Source organism: Bacillus rossius, chromosome 2 (assembly GCF_032445375.1).
Source record: "Bacillus rossius redtenbacheri isolate Brsri chromosome 2, Brsri_v3, whole genome shotgun sequence".
Taxonomy (NCBI): domain Eukaryota; kingdom Metazoa; phylum Arthropoda; class Insecta; order Phasmatodea; family Bacillidae; genus Bacillus; species Bacillus rossius.
Window position 1 is genome coordinate 58,422,692 of NC_086331.1, and position 25,872 is coordinate 58,448,563.

A 25,872-nucleotide genomic window follows, 5' to 3' on the forward strand; every position below is an offset into this window, starting at 1 on the left:
ATTAGGGAAACTCGGGCGATGGATTGCAAAAATTTCCTCTTTGAAGTTCAAAATCCAACACATTCGTGGCACACAGAATATAGTAGCGGACACACTGTCTCGCATGTTCGAAAACCCAACTCAGACTCCGCCCGAAGGAACACCACTCTTATGTCAAGCCCTATTGACAGAGTTTCCGTTGGCATTTCAGGATTTACAGAGCCAGCAGGAAGCTGATCCCCACATTTCCAGTATTATTAAACTTTTTAGTTCAGGAACGGCGCCAAAATACTTTAGGGTGTCTAAGGGGCTGTTACAAAAACGCACCCCCCAATCAAAAACATACAAAATTGTGCTCCCACAAAATCTGCGTAATATGATTTTCCATTATTATCACACCTCGCCGGTGGGCGCACACCTCGGTATATATAAGACCATTCAAGCTATCCGACGTCATTTCGTGTGGGACGGCATGCACAAGGACATCACCGAGCAGGTGAAACTATGCAAAATCTGTGCGCTGAGTAAGCCAGCGCAGAACACTCGTTTCGGTTATTTAACTTCAGATGTGGCCGAGCGCCCCATGCAAAAGATGTTTATCGACTTTGTCGGGCCTTTCCCGCGCTCAAAGACAGGAAACACTATGCTGCTGGTGTGTATCGACGCCTTCACAAAATTTGTCTGGCTCATCCCCATGCGAAAAGCCACCGCAGAAAACACTGTATCTGCGCTACGTAATCAGATCTTCAAGACGTCGGGAGTCCCGTCTATAGTAGTTTCAGACAATGCAACCCAGTTCACGGCTAGGATTTTCAAGAACATGTGCTTCTCACATGGCATTCTGCACGTCACAACCTCGCCTTATTATCCACAGCCCTCGCATGCTGAGAGATTTAACCGCAATCTCCGGTCTGCTCTAATAGCTTACCATGCGCAGGAGCAGGATAAATGGGATTCGAATTTGGTGTAGCTGCAAATGGCCTTTAATTATGCACATCATGAAGGACACAAAAGTACTCCTTTCGAACTCATGTTCACTTACCGACCTAATACCCCTCTTTCAAATCTTTGGTCTTTGAATGACCTATTGCCCGATGATCCGAGAGACATCAGGGAAATTTGGAGAAGAGCTCGTAAAAATCTCAATCTGGCTCATGAGAGCAGAAAAAAGAAATACAACGAAAACCGATCTCCTAACCCTTACAGGGTAGGCGATTTTGTGCTTTGTAAGGCACACCCACTCAGCAAGGCAGTGGATAAGTTTTCCGCCAAGCTGGCGTACCGCTGGAGAGGTCCCCTTCAAATACAGCGATTTTTAACGCCAGTTACGGTTAGCCTAGCTGACCCCAGTTCAGGAGAATTCGTGACCAGAGCGCACATCTCCCATCTAAAGAAAACGCAGGCTGACAAAGTAGATGTGTTTAATATTCTTTACCCTAACATAGGGGACTCTCTAATATTAGGCATGCCAGAAATCCTCGAGGTCTTAAAAATCCATGGTACTAGAAATAAGAATGCTAGCTTTACGTTGTATTTGTTTTAAGTGGCCACTTAGTTAATAAGATCTTAGTTAATAAGTTTGTTTAAGGGTTATCGATATGTTGTGCCTGAGAGGCGGACGCGTCTCAAAGGTGTTAGAATATAAGTAGTAGGATACAGGCGAACCTGGTACTAGTTTTACTGAGCAGTGTAAGTGGTTTTTTTATTTTCCCTATATGCTCCGCATTCAAGCGGGGGAGTATGTGCCGGAAATTAGGCATTTCGTCAACTTTTTTTAAATTTTTTCTATAATTTTAAATTTTTTTGGGGTTTTCTTATTTTTTAAATTTATCTGGTTGTTAATGGGGGTGATTTACTTTTTGTTAGGCCGGTGTACGCCACGGATTTAAACTTTGTGCCAGTGGACCGAAGCCCCTTCCCAGGGGGCCAATCTGATATTTTGCTGTCTAATGTGGACATGGTCAGCCCGGTTGAAATTTCTCTCCCCTGCAGTCACGTCCCGAGTTTGTAATTTTAATTCCCTGCATGACCAAAACTGCATAGAGCATCTCCTGGGCTGCAAGCTGCTACCTTGTAGAGACCTGCTGAGAATAGCATGTCTCGTCACGCATGGGGATCCAGTGGAGCTGTGTTCCCAGCGGAGTGGCGTTTTCTGTACCCCCCCCCCCCCCTCACTCTCCACATCACTTTAGTTCTGAGAAATCCAGGAGCAGTGACCTGACATGAACTTAGCCAAGAGACCTAAAGAGACCTCCGCGAAACCTAGCGGCAGAAAAAAGCAACTTCACCCATGGTGGCCAGCGAGCTGAGACTACGCTCATGACACCTGGTGGCAAGTCAGCTCACCGCCTCAAGTAGTTCCCCCTTACGCCGCTAGAAAGTAGCGTCGCGGTGCCATAAGGCACTATGCTTTCTTCTCGCGGCCTGTAGAAGTCGATTGTTCGTTGCCTTCGTTTCTGTCTGTCGTGTTCTTGTCGCGCCCGCCTCGGACTCCTTCGGAAATTTTCGGCTTAGAACCGAACCTTCCCCCCTCCTCCCTAGGGCTTTAGCGCCTGTTTTAATTAGGAGCTTTGTCCGCCCTCGTGAACTCAGTCCTCTGATCGCGGCTACTGACCACGTCTTCTCAACGTCCTCTGCGCTAGGAGGTTTTTCGCGGGAATTGCGAATTCGGGTGCAGAAGAGATGTAGTCAGTTGCTCTAAGGGATGTGATCCCATTTGTTCAGTAGTCGGTCAGTAGTAGTAATTAGTTCAAGTCATGTCTCTAATTTTTAAGTTTTAGTATTTTTTTATTTTTATTTTTAATTTTCGGCTTCGTTCGCGCATCCGCGTCTTCTCGGTCCGCGGCATACTGATGTCGGCGCGAGACACCTAGTGAGCTCCGAACTCTACACCCTGTTTGGCAGGGTCGAAGTGCTGGAGAGACAAATTGCTCCCAGCTCGTGGTCCTGCACCTCCACTGCGGGTCACGTTAGAAGAGTTGTCCGCGACCCGACGTTATCTTTTGAAGACCCGGGTGGTAATGTAAAATCAACATCCCCCCCCCCCCCCCCCCAACTTTCTAGCTACGAACTACATTAATCGAATGAATAGCCTACCAGCGAACAGTGCTTTCCTCAAGAATATGTAGAATCAATAAAACTAATCATCAATGTAATAATTGGACAAATCAAATTTTGGTGTGATACTTATAAATTTTTGTTTATTGAATTGTTTGTTGGTAAAGTTGAGTATGTGTTGTTATACTTATAGAGGGCCGGCCCGTTCTCGAAAAATTTAAGTATATAATTAATATCATTAATTGGGAAACTTATAAATGCCAAATCAAAAGGAAAACAGAATTCATTATTTACATTTTTAAATAAAACAGGGAACCTTTATACCAAGCTACTTGTGTAGTGTTAATTTATTTACGATTTACCTTCTTCCCTTAAACGATCCAACAGCTCCCAAGTTGCTTGTGTCAGGGAGTTCCAAATTGTCTTGTTCTCCACCTCGTGCCACTTCTGGTCAATAACCTTATTTTTCTTATTAAACATACCCAGCAAGTTTCCAAGGCTCTTTTTAATTAAATTAAAATAATTTAATTTTGAGGCACGAGGGGCGTTACAGTTCAAAATGAGCTTATCGACTATATCTTAAAAATTCCATATTTTTTTTATATTCATATATCAAAGTTAAAATTAATAATTTTGTTTAATATCATAGAGGTGCACATGCTGTAGAAAAATTATATTTTTATCAGGTACTACACACACACACACACATTCTCACTCACACACACACACACATTCTCACTCACACACACACACACACATTCTCACACACATACACATTCTCACACACACACACATTCTCACTCACAAACACATTCTCTCTCACACACACACACATTCTCTCACACACACACATTCTCACTCACACATTCTCACTCACACACACACACACATTCTCACTCACTCACACACACACATTCTCACTCACTCTCTCACTCTCTCTCTCTCTCTCCTGGGACTGATTTTTGTTTTGATTCTGTTTGTGCTTTTCTTCCAGCAGCCCTTGCTACAGTTGTTCGCAAGGCTACAGGCAAAGTTGTGATTGAGGCACGAGCTACAAGTTGCAAAGCTAAGTTCTTTTGAAACACACGTCTTGAGAGTTTTTCTCCAGTATTTGAAGAGTATATTACTTGGCTGTCTATCCCACCAATATTCAACAATGAAAAAAATATTGTCAGAGGCCATCTGCAGCTTATCCTTGACACAGAATATTCACCTTTCAGATCATCTACAACATCTACTCCGCATTTTGTTAGATTATAAAATGTTATAATCTCGGGTTTTTCAAGCTCCCACAAAGTTTCGTCAATTTTGTCGTCACTGTGAAGTGTGGACAAAAGCAACACATTCTTTTTTTTTTTTTTTTGGGTACATAAGATACTAATGTACCTGCAGATGAAAAAGCGAACATGCTGCTTATTTGTGCCCTTCCCTTTGTGTTCACAAATAAAGGAGGGATTTCCTGATTTTTTCCGAGTGTACCAACAATCGTAGTATTCTTCTGAAGCAGCTCTCTTGCTAAGGGCAGTGAGGTAAAATAGTTATCCATAGTAATTTTCCTGCCTGTATTTATGATAGGGGCAGCAATACGCTTTACTACACTACTTGACTTGTTGTCACACTTATACGGACCCTCAGGTTGCCTTCAAGCATATATTTCCAAATTGCTTGTGTAGAATTTATGCGAGTCTACTAGGGCATACACTTTTAGTCCATACTGGGCAGGTTTATTAGCTATGTACTGCCGGAACTTGCAACATCCTCGAAATGCTTCCATGCAAACATGGTGGAACTTCTGTGAATACAAAGCACAGAACATATATTACATTACTGAAAATTCTAGTCAAAAAATAAAACAGAAACATCAAACTATGGGAAGACTACAATTACATATCTTCTTCTGGAATTCCTAAGTGATTTTCCAAAATTATAAAATCTTGTCTAACTTCTATCCAAATTCAGCTTTTCAGCTTCCGTATTAAAAATTAATTTATTATTTTGATACGAATGTCAACCATTTTTTGACAAAATGTTTATTTTTACTATAATTGATGTTAATTGATGTTTTATGTTAAATATGTTTTTTTTTTTTTGTATTTTCAAACAAAATATTGATAATTATAACATAACTTACATGTTCTGGAACATTCAGCGATTTGTTGAAGAGCCAAAGCCACAATTTTCTTCCACCGATTCATTCCACGAATCATTAGATTTATATTAAACAAAATAAGTCTCACAAGAATATATTCCACGACTAAACACAGCATTTTGCAAACCGAACAGTCGTCACAAGTGTAGCAACGCGACTGGTCGCACTGTGAGCAAACTGCTCCTGCGGCGTGCATGCCTGTAAGCGATATCTTATCTCAAGGCCAAGTACCAGTTACATCCTGTCAGCCACCTAGTGACTTGATCAGGAAGGTTCAAAACTTAGCTAGAAAAAAGGACATCTCCTTGCTGCAATAAAAACAATAACAGTAAAACAATATTTCTGAGGGTGAGCAAAATGCTCATAGCGCGACCAATGACTAGTTAAAGAAAAGGGACCCCACAAAGTGTATTTTGTGTGATCAGGATACTGAAGTTCACGTGAATTTTTCACATGTTACATTCGGGGCGCCGTGCTGCAGTCCTGTTTTCACTTCTCCGGTAACTTAACTTATTTATATTCTCAATAAACAATTCAAATTGTGCGGGCTGCATGCACCACTCACTGCATTGGGTGGTATTCGGAAATGAAATTGCACATCACAGTTTGTAGGTTTGCACCCCTACTTAACTAATAGCCCATGCGTTCAGCAGACGTAAGCATGTAAATCAGCTGAATTGGATACATGGCCTGGAGCCACCAAAATGTGCTATAAAAACTGTGATCTCTGATCAGCTGATATACAATGTTTACATGCGCTGAACCAAACATCTTAATACGAAAATATGGGAAACTCGGGCCAATTAGCATTGGCAAAGCATGAGACACGTTACTGGATTGCTATTTAACTATTTTCCACTCCATGCTGCTCAATGCCACTACTCTAATAATCTCGCACACTTCAAACAAACGTAGTGACAATCCATGTCGCCAGGTTCGCTAACATTACTTGTCTCCTGTTTTCCTTACCAATTTCCTTTATTGTTCTGTTACAATATTTGGCAGTACGCATGGGCCGTTAGGTAAGTAAGAGTGCCAACCTACGAGCACGTGAATATTGGTTACTTTTTTTAGTTGTGTCACTTTGTGTTTTTGTACAAAGTCAGTTGCAAAATGGAAAGTTTTTTTTTTTAAATAAGCAAATCGATAGTTTAAGTGAAAGTGATCAACAAGTGGCGGGGGAGCAAAAATGCAGAAGTATCACAAATACAATGATAGCTATTTGGACTTTGGCTTTACTTTAGTAGAGGTAAACAATGAAGAAAGACCGCAGTGTGTGCTCTGTTTAAAAATCCTAGCACTCGAGAGTATGCTCCCAAGTAAGCTAAAGCGACATATTGAGACATTCACCCTAGGATGGTTGAAAATTCTCCGATTTTTTTAATGGGAAGTTAAAAGATTTACAAAAACAAAAAAACTTTTTCACTCAACAAGCATCAGTACCTAGCAATGCATAGCTAGCATCTTCAAAATGACATACAGGGTGGTGAAGTGTAAAAATCCTCACACCATTGCAGAAGAGTATTCTACCCGCTGCTCTCAACATGGTTATTATGATGGGAAAATCGGCAGGACAACTAATTTCAAAGGTACCTCTATCTAACAACACTATTAGTCAAAGAATCCATCATATAGCTGAGCATCTCAATGATCAATTAATAGAGAGAGAAAAAAAAAGGCAAGGCATTTGGTCTGCCACTCAATGAGGCTAGTGACAGTAATAAAGATGCACGCTTTATTTGTTACGTATGCTTTCTGGATGATACAATTATTGTGAAAGACTTTCTGGTCTGTAAAAGTATCAATGAAAGCACAAAGGCTCAAGACTTATTTGAAATTTTGACAAGTTTATAAAAGAAAATGATTTGGATTGGGAAAAGTGTATCGGCGTATGTACTGATGGTGCTTTATCAATGTCTGGCTGATGTGGAGGATTACAAGTTCTTATTTGCAGTAAAGCACCCCATGATATATGGACTCGTTTCATCATCCGTAGGGAAGCACTTGCATCGAGGTCGATGAGCTCTGAATTGAACTTGATATTAGAATGTGTCATAGACGCAGTAAACAACATAAGAACTAGGCCACTGAAAGCCTGATTGTTCAAAAAACTATGCATGGATATGGGAGCAGAACACAAGGCCCAGAAATACTATAGTAATTCATAATGGCATTCACGTGGGAATGTCTTATCCCCTGCATTCGACCAACATCAAGAAATTCACACCTTTTTGCTGAAACTAGAATATTTGTGCGATATATTTTACAAAATGAAAGTCTAGAATCTATCTCTGCAAGGCAAAAACATGAACATCTTGAAACTATTGGAGAAAATGGCAGCATTTAGTTGTTAACTGCAGTTGTGGATAAGAAAAATTAATGAGGATAGCAGTCAAGACTGTTTCTCAAAATTGCATAAATACGTGACCTCTAATGAGCTCGTTGTTTCACAAGACGTGCTGTCCCTTTTCACGGAACAAGCTCACTGAATGGTTTGAAAAATACTTTGCGGAAGATGTCTGTCAAAAACTTTACGTGAATCCAGGATCCTTTCCATACTCAAATTCACTTTGAAAGAAGAAGAATGTCTCATTGAACTCTCTTGCAACAACAGCCTTAAAACTAAATTTGCTTGTTCCGATTTAGTGAAGGTTTGGATAATGGTCAAAAATATATATCTAACTCAAGTTCAAAAGCTATAAGGATTCTCATTTCCTTAGCAACATCCTAATTATACAAATCCAGATTTTCAGCTGTAGCTTCTGTAATAAAGAGCAAATATCAATGTGGAGCAAGAAATGAGAGTGGCTGTGACATGCCTCATTCCACACTTTGAAAAATCAAATGGAGATCAGCAAGCCTACACGTCACATTGATTAACTTAATTTTTTTTTGTATTTTTCTGCAATAATAATAATATATTTTTGTGTGTCAATTATAATATGTACGCGCACACGCACACGCACACACACACACACCTATGTCAGCCTCAGATTATGGTACGTGAACCTCATATTGAAGTTGTTTTCATTTCTGTGCCTAGTGACATAAAAATATTTATTATCTTTTTTTGTCATTATACACACATTTAGACTAGGTAGGGCACCACGAAAAAATACTAAACCGCGAACTGAAAAAGTGTGGAAACATCTGGTGTAGTCTAATGAAAACCGTGGTTTATGTTTGAAAATCCCGTGTCCAACTGTTCTCGAGATATTGTGTTACCTTAATGTCTACAAATAGAGAAATAGCATTACATCACATAACAAAAATAGCCACCATACAAAAAAAAGTTTACTATAAAAAATATATATTACCTGTTTTAAAATGAGTGACAATAAAAAAAAAAAAATTAAAAAGTGCCAAGCAAACCCTGCCGGACCACTTGTCATGGATTGACCCATTAAGCAACTTAAGTAGAATTGAATTATAAAGTAGTCACTAGAGATTTGTAAATGTTTTTCAATCGGGAACCAGAAACTCAAATATTGGGAGTGTTCTGTTGTTGTATGCTACTGAAGGACACAGATTGGGACAAAAAGTTCAAGTTAACGGATGAATTCAGACCAAAGAAATTCGGACCATCACGTACACCACGTATGACGTCAGAGGGTCACATAGGCCAATCAACGATCAGTGTCTGTCGGACACAGTTTAGGACATTGCAACTGTAGACAGGCCTCAATAAACTAATTTATTAGAAACTTTTAAGTTTGGGTCATTACACAAAAATAAACCAATGGTCAAAACATGTCTTCAGATCTTTATGATTTTTTTTATATGAGATAATGTTAGCAGATAAAAAAAGTTTTGAGTTTTTTGTAGCCTCTGGTTTTTAATTTATAATTTTTTTAAAAATTAAAAAATTCCAGTTTGTAGGAACATTTTGATATATTTAAAACCACGTAACTCTAAAACAGTTTGTCCTAGAAAGCTCAAATTTGTACCATTCTCTTTGGAATGACAAAGGCTTTAATTTGGCATATAACTTGAGTATATCACATAATTTAATTTTTTTTATAATAAACCAAAATCAGAATTTTCTATTTTGATGAAAATATACTTTTTATACCAAACCTCTTAAGTAAGTTATGTACAAAGTTTCATGGTGGTATTCCAATGGTATCATATTGAAATGATTTTTTATGTAAATTAATCCATTTAGAAATTCTGTTAATTTATTGTTAGCCAAAATAAAAATTATTCTTTTAAACATCACTAGATTTTAATTAAATTTCATTTTAACCATTTTATTTAAACAAAAAATTCAACTTACTTTACACTCAAGGAACAGTTTTTTTTTCCCTTATTTTAGCACTTCAAATTAGTAACGGTAAGTTCTCTTCTTTTCCAAAACTTGTGCTGATTCTGCCATCTCGTCTGCTGGAATTTGGTAGGTTCTACCTGTTGCTGTGGTTAGATGTAATTTGCACTTACTACAGTTTATTGGCAGTGCTACCTACGATACGTGAATGATGGCAATGGTCCTTTTGGGTGAAGAAAGGAAACACAAACTTCTTTTTCAACATCATCTTTTGAGTCAGCATGTGCCAACCACCACTCCTTTCATAAGCACAAGCGACTGAACCCACTATTTCGTCAAATGAAATGTCTCTATCACCAGAGTTTATCTGCACCCTGTGTGTTTCTGAATCATAAGAAAATGAGTAAATTTTGGTTTTGACCCTATTTAGATTTATAGGGATGAAAGAATGGAATTTCTGGGTCCTAGGAATTGCCACAGCTTTTTCAAACCTTGGTTTTAGAATCTTTTCTTCATTTTTATACTCTTCATTGGTTACATAAAAAAATGTAATGGAAGGAAAAATTTTCACGCCCTACTGAAAAAGCTGAAAAGGAGTTGGAATTTGTTTTTTTAATGGATTTTGGAGGCTGGCTTTGGCAGCAAGCCTTTTTACAGTGCCCCTAACTTCATCACAAACTCCCTTCCCATGTGATGTAGCATAAAAGTACCACTCAGCCTCAAGTCCATCAAAGTCCTTTTTGTGATAGCAAAGGTTCAGAAAATTCTTACGATTTTTATACTGTGCAGTTGAACCATTAAATTTGGTAAATAATTTCGCACCAATAGGAATAACTTTTTCTGGAAAGCATGAAAAATGACAGTATTATGTGTTAGGCAGTCTGATATACAGTGTAAACTCTTTTTAGTTTTTAGTTACCCAATACCTGTATTTATTAAAAGGACTGCAACAATTTCACCCCACGGTTTATTCATTTGTATCTCATGAACTTGCACAGAGCACTTATTCACTGAGACAACTCACAACACAATGACTAAGACAAGAGCCCTAGTAGGAGGAAGCTGACTAAGGGTTGCAAGTTGAGCCCGGAAAGAAACATTTAGGTCCAGTTGCTATATTTACCAAAGAAACTATTATCACCCTATTTACACCTAATATTTCTTACATAAATTTTTAAGGTCTAATGGAGAATCAATTATTAAGACAAGTTTATATAAAAAGGTAGATAAATTTTTTCATGATGTAACAAGTCATGAATTAGTAGAGTTTTCACACACATCAATTATCATAAAAAATAATTGCAATATGATACCATAGGAATACCATCATGAAACTTTGTACTGGTGGCTCGCTGTAGGAAAGGTTTTGATGGAGATTAAAAACGAACGAAAACGAGCTTCTACTGCGCAGCTTAGGTCCCTCCCCTTCTTTGCAACGTAGAGGGGAGTGCTACGGAAAGAAAACATGAGTACGGTACACACCATACTGAAAGCATCACGCTGCTGTTGTGTAGTCGGTTCGCCTACTGTAATACTTGAAATATGTACGATTTACTATCCCTTTCAGAGCGGTTACTGTCGGAACAGCAAAACACGTTTATACAGTATACATTACACTGAAACCAAAATACATTTTCCAGTTTACTTACCTACTGCAGTTCTTCAATGCCAGACAACTCGCTGTCCCTTTCAGAGTGATTTCTGTCATCAATGTAGCTATCGGTGTCACCTGAAGTGTCAGTTTCTTCACCTAGGTTAATAATCACTCCCTCCACAGGGATATCAATTGCCCCTTCCTGTGTTCTATATCCATTTTCAATTGTTTGTACATGTGCACATACTGATTTCCATTTGTCCTGATCTATCTCGGAGAACCGTTGATTGCACAAAGCGATAGCACTTTTAATGTTAAAATCAACATTTTGTTGCGCAACCCATTGTTTTAACGTCTGCCCAGATGAGTTCGATGGGATTTAAATCAGGGTGGTATGGAGGAAGACGTAAAACTGGATGAGAGTGCTGTGACATAAGCTCGTCAATAACGTAACTCTTATATAGTTCGTGTTTTTTTATTATTTCGTACAACTCTGGTTTCAACATGTTGGGCCGGAATGCAATACCCTTTTCACGTAGCCATGTCTTCATGTCCTCTTTCTTGGAGTTGGAGTTAGGACACTTTTCACGGAGTTTATTGTGATACGGTGCATTGTCTATTACCAGAACACTGTTTTCTTGAAGATTAGGTATAAGCTTCTCCAATACCCATTTTTTGTAATTAGTGGCGTTCATTTCATTGTGATAGTCGCCTGTAGCTTGCTTTGAACGCCACAATAACGTGTCCTTGATAAAACCCATTTTGCCACCTGCGTGAACAATTATCACTCGCTCGCCTATAGATACTGGTTTCAACAGGCCTGCATTGCTTTCGTCACTACATGATTTTGCTGTACAGTGCGAGCTCAGTATATACGTCTCGTACATGTACACAATAGGCCTGCCTTGCTGCCTAGCTTCCTTTATCTCTCTTAGGTATACAATCCATTTGTAACTTATTTCTTGCCTCTCTGTAAGTACAGAACGGTTTGTTCTAGTTTTCTTCCATCTAAATCCCAATTCCCGTACGATTTTTCGCAAGATTGTTGCTCCCTCCTTTAAAACCAATACTCTGTCGCAGTTCTTGTAGTAGTATTGGGATAGTAGGGGCGATTTTCTGATTTATATAAAAATTGTGAATACTTAGTCGCACAACATACTTATCAAAATCGTCAAGTCCCGTAACATGCTTCGTACGTGTCCTATGTTTGTTTGGTGTTACAAAACTTGTGCCTTTGCCGATTGCAATACTCTGCATCTCTTTGGTAATCTGGGTAACAACATTGTAGCCGCAGCAACACGTTTTCATACTTCGGCAAAAGGGATTATGGGCTCTTGAGCTTGTTTTTTGTTTTTCATTTTTCATGAACTCAATTACATTCGCAATAACTTCTCGCGTTTGACTATGCAGAACCGTGTGTTTCAGCTTTGAATGTATTGGAGGCATTGTTACGTACCTCAAGAGAACGTGCACACAAACTCTGACAATTCTCATGGTACTCTGTTAAATACATATAGGTATTCACAAACACAACACAAACCACGGAAAGAGGAAGACTGATATATTCACGCACGATAGTAGTCGACTAGACAGCCATGCGCTATTGCTGGCCTTGGCAGGCACAAACAAACAGAGCACGGGTGCAGCTTGGACTCTCAAGGGGGGGCGGTTTTACGACCTGCGCATCTCAAGGCCTTTCTAGCCTGCGCGAGTTGTACACAACTTACTAAAGAGGTTTGGTATAAAATATAATTTTTTTTGTCAAAATTAAAAATTCCAATTTTTGTTTTTTTATAAAAAACATTTTTTTTTTAGTTCTTTGGAAAAAATATAATGTGATGTGATATACTCAAGTTATATGTGAAATTAAAGCCTTTGTCATTCTAAAGAGAATGGAACAAATTTGAGATTTCTAGGACAAATGGTTTTAGAGTTACATGCTTTTAAATATTTCAAAACATTCCTACAAACTATTTTTTCTTAATAATGTTTGCAGGCTTTCACGGCCATTGTCTGAAGTAGCTTGGCTTCTGGGTTGTAGCCGTGTCCTTGGCAAATAATAAATAATTCACCAACGTTTTGGTCGACATTGCAGTCGCCATAATCTGTAGGTAACTCCTCCCTGATGATGGCAACTGCAATGTCAACCAAAACGTCGTGAATTATTTGCCAAGGACACAGCTACAACCCAGAAGCCAACCTACAATTGTTTTTTAATTTTTTAAAAAAAATTATAGATCAAAATGAAAGTTAAAAAAATTTTTACTTTGTATTTGTGGTCATACTGGTGAGAACACAATCACCATATATGATACATTTTGAAAACCTCACGTTTTAAAATAATTATTTTATTGGTTGATATGATATGGAATGCACCTTTCACTTTGTGAAATTATTCATTCTTGTGTGGGTATACAAAACTTTTAATACTAACTCTAACCCAACTTAAATATTTCACATTCACTTTCAGTGAATCAGTTGGTTTAAAGTTTTATGAAGTGTGCTATGCTATCATTAATTTTTAATGTTGTGATTGGATCCAAAGTAGTTTTCAGGCTTTAAAAAAAAATAATTTATTGGCATTCATTCATTCATGTTGTTTCATTGTGTTTCACGTTAAGATTCTACAAGCATTTTATTCCTAAGCAGTAATTCTGAAGAAGAGCCACTTTTCTAAAAAAACAAAAATTAAAACAAAAATTCCGAAATGCATTTTTTTTATTTCATGATGATGATGAAATCATTAACTAAAAGGGTGTTTTGGTTACACATTACAAATACTGTAATATTATGAGAATGGTTGGTTAGGTTAGATAAATTAAAAATACTTTGTAAGATAGTGTGAAAGATCAGTTAAGCTAGGTTAGCGACAACTAAATACTTTAAAACTGTGTAGATGGTTTGTGACGTTAGGTTGGCTTCAATAAAAAATCTGCAAAATCATTGAAATTGTTAGGAATTACAGACTTCAAGTGTAGCTAACCACCTGTTTACAGTTTTACAATATTTTAATGTAGCTAATTTAACCAACATTTCACACATTTTCACAGTATTTTCAATATAGCTAAACTAAGAACAATTAACATGATTTTATGCAATGTTTTACGTACCTAACTACTTGATAAAATGGTATAAATTCTGGTAAACTACTTTAATTATTGCAGTGCCCTTTATGATAATGATTTTAAAACATGCCAAGAAGTGAAAAAAATGCAATTTTTTTCAGAAAAGAAATCTTTGTATTAGCATAGCTGCCTACGTTAACAACTTATAAAAAATGTGATTATTTTACCATGAACGTGAACTTGCGATTAGTGAATGTTCAATCAAAAATGTTATTTTCAAACTTTACACACAACGATAAATAGAGTTGTTAGACAGCATCATCAAAATGCATAATCATGAAAATGTAGCTCAAAGTGGTCACAACAAACACAATACACCGATTGGCCGGGAACAATGAGTGAATGAATAATGAGGCTAAATTTAATTGACTGACTTTCATGTTAGTCACAAATAACAATAGTTTCATACTATCAATTTAGTATATAGGTACATAGTTTTTATTGGATGGAGACCATCACACATTCAAACTATTTTACAGTATACTTAATTCAGCTGACCTAACCAAACGAATCATTCACATTATAAAGTATTTTTAATATCGCTAACCTAACCAACCATTCTCACATTCTAATAGCGTTGGTAATATTTTAGCTAACGTAACCATAGTTAAAATAGTAAACTACTTAAAGCATCACAATGCTTTCTTAGAGAATAATTATTAAACATTTCAGGAAATTAAAAAGAAATTTAAAATGATTTTTTTTTTTAATCAGTGCCTTTCCCTTAATTTACCAAATGGTTAACTAATTGAAACATCACAACTTGCTTTAAGAAAATGATTGGAAAAAATGTGAGAAAGTAAAGACAAGCATTTAGGAAAATTCTTTCATTTTCTTTTCAGAAACGCTATCCTTCAGAATTACCAATACTGCGTTAATTTGTGAAAGATGCGTTAAAATATTACAACAAATCTTTTACCTTTTATAAGTTTATATGTTCATTGGTTTCAATGTCTTTCCATGTTCAATGCCATAGTATCATTCCATGCCAAATTATCCAACCAAGATACACATTGTCCATCTCAAGATTTGGATATCAAGATTTGGATGAAATTTGGTACATGGTATTTTCAGAAACATACAGAACCCGTATTTTTCAATTTTGGATATTGGCTCTAGTTTCAAATTTAAAGCCCTTCAAAGTTTCCCTGTTTGGTGGAATTTTTTTAATCCGCAACCGAAGTCGAGGGACACATCTTGCTTCAACTTACATTTGTAATAACAGTTATTAATGTTGAATCGTGAAATTCACCATACTTATTCAGAAATTTTCGTAGATTTCTAATATCACTCGTAAAATTTCATTAAATGCCTAGAAGTAAGTGCAATTTATGTTATAAGTGGAAAAAATGAATTACCAAAAATTGTAAACATCAGTTCAGTAATTCTATTGTAACTTTTTTCTATCAAGCTTTACAACCTTGGGCTTGGTTTCATTAGAAAATGCACAAAATTTGCTACAAAATAGTGAAAACCATCTGGTATTACTTCCACAGCTCAATAAAATTTATTTATTTTATCTAATTCACTTAGTACAAAAAACTCAGTCTTTCAAAATTCACCAATATATTAGGTAATTTCCAAGAGTAGCAACTTTTATAGGAACTTTATTTTAAAAAGTGTTTTTAGCATTACCTTAACCAAAAAATGCTGTCAATTATGTCAAATGTCATTAACATAACCTAAAAAACCATTCAAAACAACATACAGCATTTTAAATGTACCTAACATGAACAACTTTTCAAAGGTAAACTACTTGAAATGTGGCAACACCATTTTACAGAATCATCAAATAGGTATAATGAGAACTAAAAACACCATTAAAAAATTGTATTATATTTCTAGAAGGGCAACTTCACAAAATGATTACCAAAATTTTAAACTTACAACTACCTAAAATTTAAAAAAAAAAAAAAACTGTAAATCTGTATTGTACGGATTAGCGCCAAAAAAAATCGTACAAATATGAAATAACTTTCATTATATGCTATCTTACGTCCTCTTTTCAGAACCGCCTGCGGAGATTAAAAATTCCAATTACTTTTGGAGATATAGAATTTTTTAATATTCATTTTTTGGCGATTTTTTTAAAAAAAATTTTAAAAATCCAAAAATACCTTTATTCTGTGCTCTTTAACTTCCTCTTTTCATTAAACCCGGCGGAGATCAGAAATTCCAAATACTTTAGGAGATATGGAATTTTTTAATTTTCGTGATGTGCACTGATGCGGCTTGAGCGGGAAGCCTACGATTCACACATCCTTCTGGACATACCCGAATACTCACGTTGGCAAGCCTTCTTTTCTTAAAATTAGCAAGAAGAAATTAAAAATACTTTAAAACACTGTGGATGGTTGGTTATATTAGGTAAGTAAGTATAGCTACATTAAAAAAACTGTAAAATCATTTTATGGTTGCTTAGCAAATAACTTTTTAATATGTAGCTATCCAGCGCTAGGAAACCGTTTACATGATTTCACAGTATTTTTAATGTAGCTATCCTAACCAAATCAACCATCCACAATGTTTTGAAGTATTTATAATGTAGCTAACATAACCTAATTGACCATTAGTTTTCATGATTTGCATATTTATTTACAATAAACAAAAAAAAAAAAAGAAGATGCACGATCGGGCGTTTGCCTCTCATCTGTTGAAAGAAGGCTTGCCAACGTGAGTATTCGGGTATGTCCAGAAGGATGAGTGAATCGTAGGCTTCCCGCGTTCCACCATTGTTGCTTGTTTACAAGTAAGATTTTTTTTTTTTTCGCGACGTAGTTGAACGACTACATCACGTAAAAAGAAAATTACGTGAGTTCCTACTGTTCATCCTTTTTCCCGGTTTGTTAGGTCAGGTCAGCTACATTATAAATACTTTAAAAGTAAACAACCATTAAAATTAATTTTATTATTTTTAATGTCCGTTCAGTTTCAAAGTATTTATACCGTAGCTGACCTGACCTAATCTACCTTTGTCCCGTTTTGTTAGGTCAGGTCAGTTACATTATAAATACTTAAAACTATACAAGTAAAATTAATTAATATTATTTTTAATTTCCGTTTATTTTGAAGTATCTATCATGTAACTAACCTTACCTAATGGAAAATTTCTGTTATTTAGGCATTCACGCACACACGGCAAAATATAAAATTGTGTCTGTTGAATGATTACATAGGGCTTGTATCGCAAAATAAGAACGGATATATCTCCAAAAGTAATTGGAATTTTTAATCTCCGCAGGCGGTTTTGAAAAGAGGACGTAAGATAGCATATAATGAAAGTTATTTCATATTTGTACGATTTTTTTTGGCGCTAATCCGTAAAATACAGATTTACCAAAAAAACACCCAGCCGATGAACCTTTCCCCACCCTAACCAAAATCCTAAAAGCCATGGGCCACAGAAACAGACTAATTATTAGGATTGCTTAACATATTAATATTCAGGATGAGCCCTACAATACTTCATCAATCACTGCACAGCATAATAACCTTTAAGAAGGAAAGTATGACGTCCATCAACATACACAAACAAAAATCAAATTGGATACGGCCTAAAAATCAAGTATTTTTTTTAAACATGATTATGAAACAAACAAAAGTAAAGTGTGTAACAGTATTCAAAAACTTTTACAACGCTAACACAAAAGTTAGGTTATTTGTATATTAACAAGTGAAATCTACAACTTAAATACATTTCCATGAAGACACCAGCCAATATTAAGATGAGATACCGTAAGTCTGCAACAATTGTAAATTTACTAGAAAATTACAACTCAAGGCAAAATAAGAGACTTCTAGTTTAGAAGTATCGATTTTAACTTACGGCTTATGTATAACTGAGACCTTGTTTAACACGTATCCAGTGTTGCCAGGTCTACCACTCACCAAAACAGGAGATTGAACTGTGAAAAAACAGTAGAAAGAAGTAGATATCCTAAACATATAGTTTTCCTTTACAATTAATTTAGTAAACCTATTTTTACACACATTTACTTTTGCATTTACACATTTAATTTTGCCCCAAAATAGACATTTTCCAACGGCAGAAAAACTCTAGGATCTTTATAATCAACTTTATCTATATCAATGGATCTTACAATTTCTGGTTTAACATAGCACTCGAGGAGAGTTTTTAATACAGAAACTACACTCGGCCTCAAATTTTGAATTTGTGGTTGCTCACTCTGCATTTGCTTGTTCAGGATATTGAACATAGGCAAAACAAACTGAAGAAACTCAAGATACAATTTGTTGAAGGGTGATTTTAATTTTTGAAGAATGGCATCTGATGCTAATAACTTATCTTCAAAGGCAGCCTGGGTGAAAAAAAGTATGAGGGCATCATACTGCTCCAAAACCCGAGATACAACTAACTCAAGGGATAACCATCTTGTCTGACTTGGATGCAACAGCTTATGTGGCTTTACATTCACAAAACTTTGAAATTCTTTGAAGGATTCAATACGTTTAGAACTTGAATGAAAATAATTGAAAATACCACGGACCAAATCTTCCGGTTCCCTTGGAAGCTTCGCACAAGCATATGATGAACACAAATGGAATGAGTGGCAAATACACCTCATTATAAAAAGGTCGGGCATGTCGTTTTTCAAAAGAATAGATAATGAATGTCTTTTACCCATCATTACACTAGCGTTATCAGCAGCGAAACCGATTAGGTTTTCTTTGTAAGGAATATTTTCCTTCTCAAATGACTGTACCAAGCTGTTATGCAAGTTAACAGCATTTGCTTCACTCACAGGAATGAGATCGTAAAATGCATCAACTACAACCCCTTCTCCAGAATGCACTCGTACGACTACACATAAATGTTTGGTAGAACTTGTGTCAGTTGATTCATCAACAATCACCGAGAATTTATTTTCCCTCAATATATTGCAAAGTAATTCCTTACTTTCCTGCCCTAAAACATGTTTAACAATGGTAGTTGCTTTAGTTCGGCCACACTTGATTTTTTTTTGCAATTTCAGAATCAGGGCAAACTGATCTAATAAGGGGTGTCAAGTGACTAATTATATTAAATGAAATGTTGTGTTCTGCTACAAATGCAGAAAGACGAATTTCAGCTTCTTTGACTTTATTACTTAAATTGGTTGCTTGAGATGCAAATGAAGTTAATGTTTTTTGACCAATAAGTTCCTTTCCACATTGCACATGTTTATCAGACTCTACATGTCTAATTAATGAACCTTTACCTCCAGAAGCAATGCTAATATCACAGTTACATGACTTACAATATGCAAAACCGCATCCTTTCTTGCTAGACTGTAACCAACCCTTAAACAACTCTTCGTTTTCCCACTCACGTTTGTACTTCTGAGAATACTTCACCTTTTTACTCATAGCAAATAATTAATAATAAATTCAGCGTTATCAAAATCCATTCGTAATAGACAACGGCACACTTTGTCCGTGACACCACATCGTCCGAAATTATTACAGGCGACCGCGAGACAATAACAGTAACATAAACTGTTTCACTTCAAAGCACACAAATATGATGACTGATAAACAGAGTACCGACAGGCGACAGTGACACGACACGATGACGACACTCAACAGACAGACGAGACGAGTCACGAGTGACGACAGCTCTATCTCAACCTATAAGGGCGCCTGGGGTGGGAAACTCCCGGAAAAAGATACGCTCATGCCACAGCCACACACCACTAACGAGGGGAAAGTCCCTTAGGTAACTATCAGAGATTCGATTTAAATGTATCTCGCAGTAAATCGATATATTGCAGTGTGACACTAAAATTTTAACTGTTGCAGGCTAGAAAACTCAAGAACATAAAAATATACACTTTTTAGTTAAAATTCAAGCCGTTTTTGTTAATTTTAATAAAAAAATTGTTGAGGCAGGAAAAAGCAGTAGATTTGCTTGACTTTTCGCTTTTTAGCAGTAGAAAAGTAGATTTTTTAAAAAGAAGGAGATCTACTGCAAAAACAGTAGACCTGGCAACACTGCACGTATCATGAAATAACAGGTTAACGCAACATATCAGTCGCACATTTGTAAGTTCACAAGGACAACCCAATTTGTAGTACACAAAAATTCCCAAGTCAGTAACAGTAGCAAAAACCTTTTGCATTCATTACAACTAATCCAATCTACAATAATTTCCACATTACTGTTTGTAACACACAGAAACGAAGAACTTGTCGATGTAGGCATTGGCCTTTTAAATATGAATAGCCATGTTATACTGAGTTAACCTTATCTTACAAATAATAAGCCATGCGAAACATTATTTAACTTCTAAATTATCGTAAACACCTCATTTTCGTTTCAAAAGTTTTAATGCAATGGCAGATTTTTTTAATGTTTAATTTGCTAAATATTAATTACTAAAACATTAGTGTATATTTTAGTATGTAGTATATATAAAGATTTTTACCGGTTGCTACAAACAGTTTCCCTTGTAAATTTATTGGTGTTTAGAGCCAATTTCACCGCACTGTCGTTAACCAAATATTTCTAAGTGTTAATTAAAGATTTGACTGACATTTGTGCTTTATTTCAGACTTATTCCTTCCCTTAATAAAAATTATGGTAGGGAGGCACATGGACCTTACCATAAGTAAACACAAACTAGAACAGTTTGTGAATTAAAAAAAATTACGGTAAAAGAAGCTGTTTACATATAAACATGATATGCCCCCCCTCTGTTGTGCGAAGTGTCTGCTTAACACTGAAATTTAAATATTCGTGGTATGTAGCATACAGCATTGGCTAAAAAACCCGACCATCTGAAGCAGTTGCTCCGTTTTTTGGCACTGTACAGCATTCCTTCCCCCTCCTTTCCACTCCTCAATATTCCTTTCCCCTCCCCAATCCTCCTTCCCAGCCAACTACTCCTTCAGACCCCCCCCCCCCCCCCCCTCTTTCCCTCTTCAACATGCCTCACCAGCGCTCCCTGTCGGAGTGTTTTCACGGCCTATATATTGTCCGGCCCCTACAGGGATGTTAGACGTACCAACTTGTTGGTACACATACCATTTTCCAGGGTCTTGTACCATGTACCAAGTAGAAATTGTGCTGGTATGCAGAAATACCAACTTTGAACATCGACCATGCGCGATGCGCCATGCATTAACAATTAACTTTAGGCGTGGACGAATAATTCGAATAGTTGCGTTTTAATAATTCCATCTGTACACTATTAATAAAACTGCATTTTAAGAGAAATTTTTAAGTGCTAATTTAATTGAAAGTATTCATAATAGGTGCTAACGTTTTTATGGCCATCTTATAATTTCAGATGCTAGTTCTCTAGAAATTCATCACAGCGCTATGCCGAAGATCTTACACTGACAAAGATCTTGTAGATTTTGTTTATAGATTTTATATATATATATATATATATATAAGTATGTAAGATCTTGGAGTGTACCAGTTTTTTTTTTCAGATACCAGCATTTAGTGACATCTGTACCAGCTTCGTTGAGCTACTGTCTAACATCCCTGGGCCCCTAGCGTATTCATTGCAGTCGTTCGGTCTCTGGACTCAAAGGCTGTCACTGCGGCGGTGGCTCTGCGTTCCGGTATGTACTCGGCTGTGAAACTTAATGGCTGTATTTAGTATTGTTTTTGCTTGTGCGTTGTGGCAGCGCCTTCATTCTTTATTGCTGCCCTGTTAAATGTAATTGCCACCAATGTTTGGACCCTTCAGGTCATATTGATTTGGATATGTTTTGCTCACGCCGAGTACTGCCCGTAGCATGTTGTAACATTTCTGCGGTTGTATATGGGCATGCCACGATGGCATTGGACACTTCTTGTCAAGCTGCATTATAAGTTCTCTTTTGATTCAGCCTTCAGTTTTTCGCCTAGCGGCCCATATAACTTGTTCTGCTACTTTACAGCGCATTGCCATCATGTCCGCTTTACTCTTGCTTACTTTGTTTTATTTGTGTGAATGATTGTATGTATTTCGCGTCCCGCCGGAGCACTTTCAATTTTGCCCCAATGAGAATCATAAGCTGTTTTATAAACTGTAACCTTTATTATCTTGACGTCGACCCAAGTGTCTCCTCGGCTCCTTCAGGCCGTTATGCCTCGTCAACGTCCTCCCTTTTCCCCCCCAGTGAACCCCAGTGTGTGCATCGGCTAGGGACGCACCCGCGTGCGCCCTAGCACGCCAGTGTTATTATGTAAATATTTCTATGTGTATATATTTCTTTCTCAATGACAGCGACTTCGTTTAAGTGTGTAAATAGTGTAACTGTTATGTATGTATTAACTATCGGCAACTATCGTGTAATTCTTGTAAACGTATCGCAGTGTCTGTATGTAAGCGCGGCCTGGCGCTCATCCGCGTCGCGAGGGGTGGCGCTCTCCCACGCCGGCCGATTTCCCCTCCACTCCCCCGCAGCCCGCGCGCGACGGTCCGCGGACGAGCGGGGGAGAGCAGTAGTTGAACTCAGGACTCGAGCAGCGGCGGACGTGCGCTCCGCTCCGCGCTGATCGCGAGACGGGTGTCGAGCTCACGGTCCGGCGACTCAGCCGTAGGACGAGCATCTTTCGCAGCAGCCGTGCTGCCCACGACGAGCCGCCCACGCGAGTGGGTGCCTGAGTTGCGAGTACGTGAGTTACGTCATGCATCACGTATTACGGGACGCGTAAGCTTCGTTACGCGTCGCAGAACTTTCACAGACGTTACGAGTCCGTACGTAAGGACCGCGTACGCCTCACGTGTCTTAGTGTGGGGCGTAGTTAACCTTTGCCGTGCCATTCGCAGACGTTACGAGTCAGTACGTAGGGGCCGCGCACGCGTCACGTGCCATTACAACATAGTTGACTATCAGGAACTTTGTTACGTGGTTAAAAGCCGGTACGCGTCGGGACGAGTGGGCCGTACGAGACGGTCACCGGGAGTCCGGGTCTTCGTGGGAGAGGCGCGCAACCCGCGACGGATCCGCCAGGCCGCGGCAAGCTCTCTGAACGTAATAAAAGAGCTCGTGAACCGATTAACAGCGAGTGGTCCTTTCGATCTACCTGTCACTCTACCTCACCATCCCTCCAGGTCCCACATTTCCAGGTCCCGGCCACGTCGGCCTGGACCCACACCTCTCCGACGAGAGCAGTACGGGCATAACGGACATTTTTAGCAAACAGGGAAATAGGGACCAGAAGCCGAGGGACGTCAATCTGTTATAACTTATATAACTTGCATGAATAAATTTCTATTTTTGGTATTTTATATCTTTGTTTTTCACCAGCTTCCCACTGTCCTTGGGTTTTAATGTAAACCCCCCCCCCCACCCCACCCTGCCTTTGACTATGTCAGTTGTAGTCGATTGGACTTGTCTCCAATCGGCTTCAACTTCTGCGCTACTCTGCTTCGGCAGTGGTTTTGCTGTGGCTTTTGTTTGTATTTTTCATGACCATGAGCGGCCCAGGAGTCCGTTGGATTTACCGGCTTCACCGTGACAAGCTGATTCGTTATCTTGAAGGGAACCAGCTTCCTGCCCCGGCGAGCGATACCGTGGCAAACATGTGCGCCCGGCTCGTGCAGTTCATACGCGAGGTCAGTGACGTCTCGTCTGGTGTTCCGTCGGCGCAGGCCACACTGGAAGTAAGTCCGGCTCACGATAATTCCTTTTCCCAGAAATTGATTTCTGTGTTCTTAAATCCCTTTCTGTGTTGAGTGGTGGTGAGCCCAGGCCTATTTTAGATTTTTTTTTTACAGGCTGAGCACCTAACTTAATTGAATCTGGTGTCAGCTGGCGCCTTTATGAAGGCTCTGCTTAGTAAGTGTACTGGCGAGTATGTGTCTAGGTTAACAGAGGCTATAGTACAGAAGGTAGATTTCCATACATTTAAGATGTTGGTACTTCGTGCTGTGTGTCCGCTGCGTGTCATGGACGCGTGTAAGCGCGATTTTATTTTCAGGTTTCAGCGTCCTAATGAGTCAGTTACTCATTATATTGATGAGGTTGTCACCTATGCCGATGTTTTGGAGATTGACATCGCTGAGCCTGAGTTAGTACAGCTTATTTTAGGCAACTTTGTGCCTCATGTGCACACCCACTGTGGTATGTTAGCTCCACCTACCACCTTAGATGCCTTGCGTGCTTGGGGTAGTGAGGTAGAGGCCCGGTTATTAGCGGTATCTAATTATTAGGCTGAGATATCGCCTCCCCCGAGCTCTGCGTCCGTGTCACGTGTTCGTGACAGGGGATTACACAGCTTAGAGGTTACCTCAGACTTTCGTGTCAGTGACTCACACAATGCTGACTCTAGAGTTTTACGCATGCATGGAGATAATAGTCTTCAGCATTCTTCATTTTCACCACACTTTCATGACAGCTCACGTGCGCGCAACTCGTCACCACGTAGGTTCGACATCGGCTCGCGTCCACGCTTCCCCGCGGGGGGCGCGGCTATTGTAATTCCTCCCGGAGGCCGTCAGTCTGCCCCGCCTCTTGAGACGACGCAGCCACGTGGGCGTTTGGGCGGCGCGGCTAGTGTAATTCCTCCCGGTGGCCGTCAGTCCGCCCCGCCTCTTAGGACTACGCAGCAGCGTGGGCATTTGACTGGGGGCGCTGTTGTCAGTTCCGCACAGCAATTACAGGGTGTTCCAACATACACTCGTGCTCGTTGCGCAAATTATTGTGTGTTCGGACATGTGACTGAGCATTTTGATCAGGCACGCATTGATGTTAATGCTCGTAGATGTTTTTCTTGTAAGGGATTGGGTCATTACCGAAGTAATTGTCTGGGAAACGGCCATTGACAGGACGGAAAAGAGGTCGTTTCTGTCGGTTCTATAGAAAAGCCTCTAGCTCTGTTTTTCTGAATTTTTTGCTCGTGTGTATTCACGAGCATTCTTTTTCGGCCTTAGTTGATACCGGTGCTACGTGCTCCGCTATTAGTGAGACATTTTTTCACAATTTTATGGAAACATTTCCTAAGTTTTCTTTTCGTGTATTTTCTGAAAACTAGATTAATATTGGTGTGGCGAATGGCGAGTGCCTTCGCGCAAATAAGTTCGTGGTTATTCATTTCAAGATTAAGCATTTTTCCTGGTATTGGAAGTTTATTGTCGTTCCTGGTCTTTCACCTAATTTTATTTTGGGTTTAGATTTTTTGAGCAAGACACGCTGTGTTCTGGATGTGGGCCAGCATGAGCTCCGGTTTAACTTTGCTCCTTCTGTGAAAATTCCCTTAAGATCGCAGCCTAGTAATTCCGTTATTTTTTAGTGTCGCGATGGCGAAAGCATTGCTCAAAGGTATGCTATTGCCGACCTAGTTCACACTTTTTCTGATGTCATCACCTCTAAATTAGGAAACTGTGACATTTTGTCCTATAAGTTCTACTTAAAGGATGAAGTTCCCGTCCGCGCTAAATGTCTCAAGGTCCCCCCCCCTAAACTTCAGGCCATGCATGACATTGTGGATAAGCTCTTAGGTGCTGGTGTAATTTCTCCTTCTACATCTGATTTTTGCACTCCTACTTTTTTAGTGCGTAAAAAAGACGGTGCGAGCTTGCGTATGGTACATAACTACATTCCTTTAAACCATAAAATTGCTAAGGACAATGTTTATCCACTCCCCACTGTTGAGTCTGCCCTTCAACATCTAGGTAAGGCCAGATATTTTTCGGTTATTGACTTAAATCAAAGTTTTCACCAGTGCCTTTTAGATCCTAGTTGCTGCAAATATACCACATTT

At 38.5% G+C, this 25,872-nt stretch overlaps 1 protein-coding gene across 5 annotated transcripts in view; it reads right to left on the reverse strand.

Moving 5' to 3' along the window:
- Window positions 1-20,097, reverse strand: part of LOC134529309 (ATP-citrate synthase) — a 247,610-nt gene extending 227,513 nt beyond the window's left edge. The window contains exon 1 of one of the 5 annotated variants that reach the window (XM_063363226.1): window positions 19,427-20,097. The gene's annotated coding sequence lies outside the window, so the exon portion shown is untranslated. Of the gene's footprint in view, window positions 1-17,660; window positions 18,091-19,426 lie in introns of those variants that run through there. The other 4 variants (XM_063363224.1, XM_063363225.1, XM_063363227.1 and 1 more) reach the window with 4 other exon arrangements.
- Window positions 20,098-25,872: the final 5,775 nt, after the last annotated feature.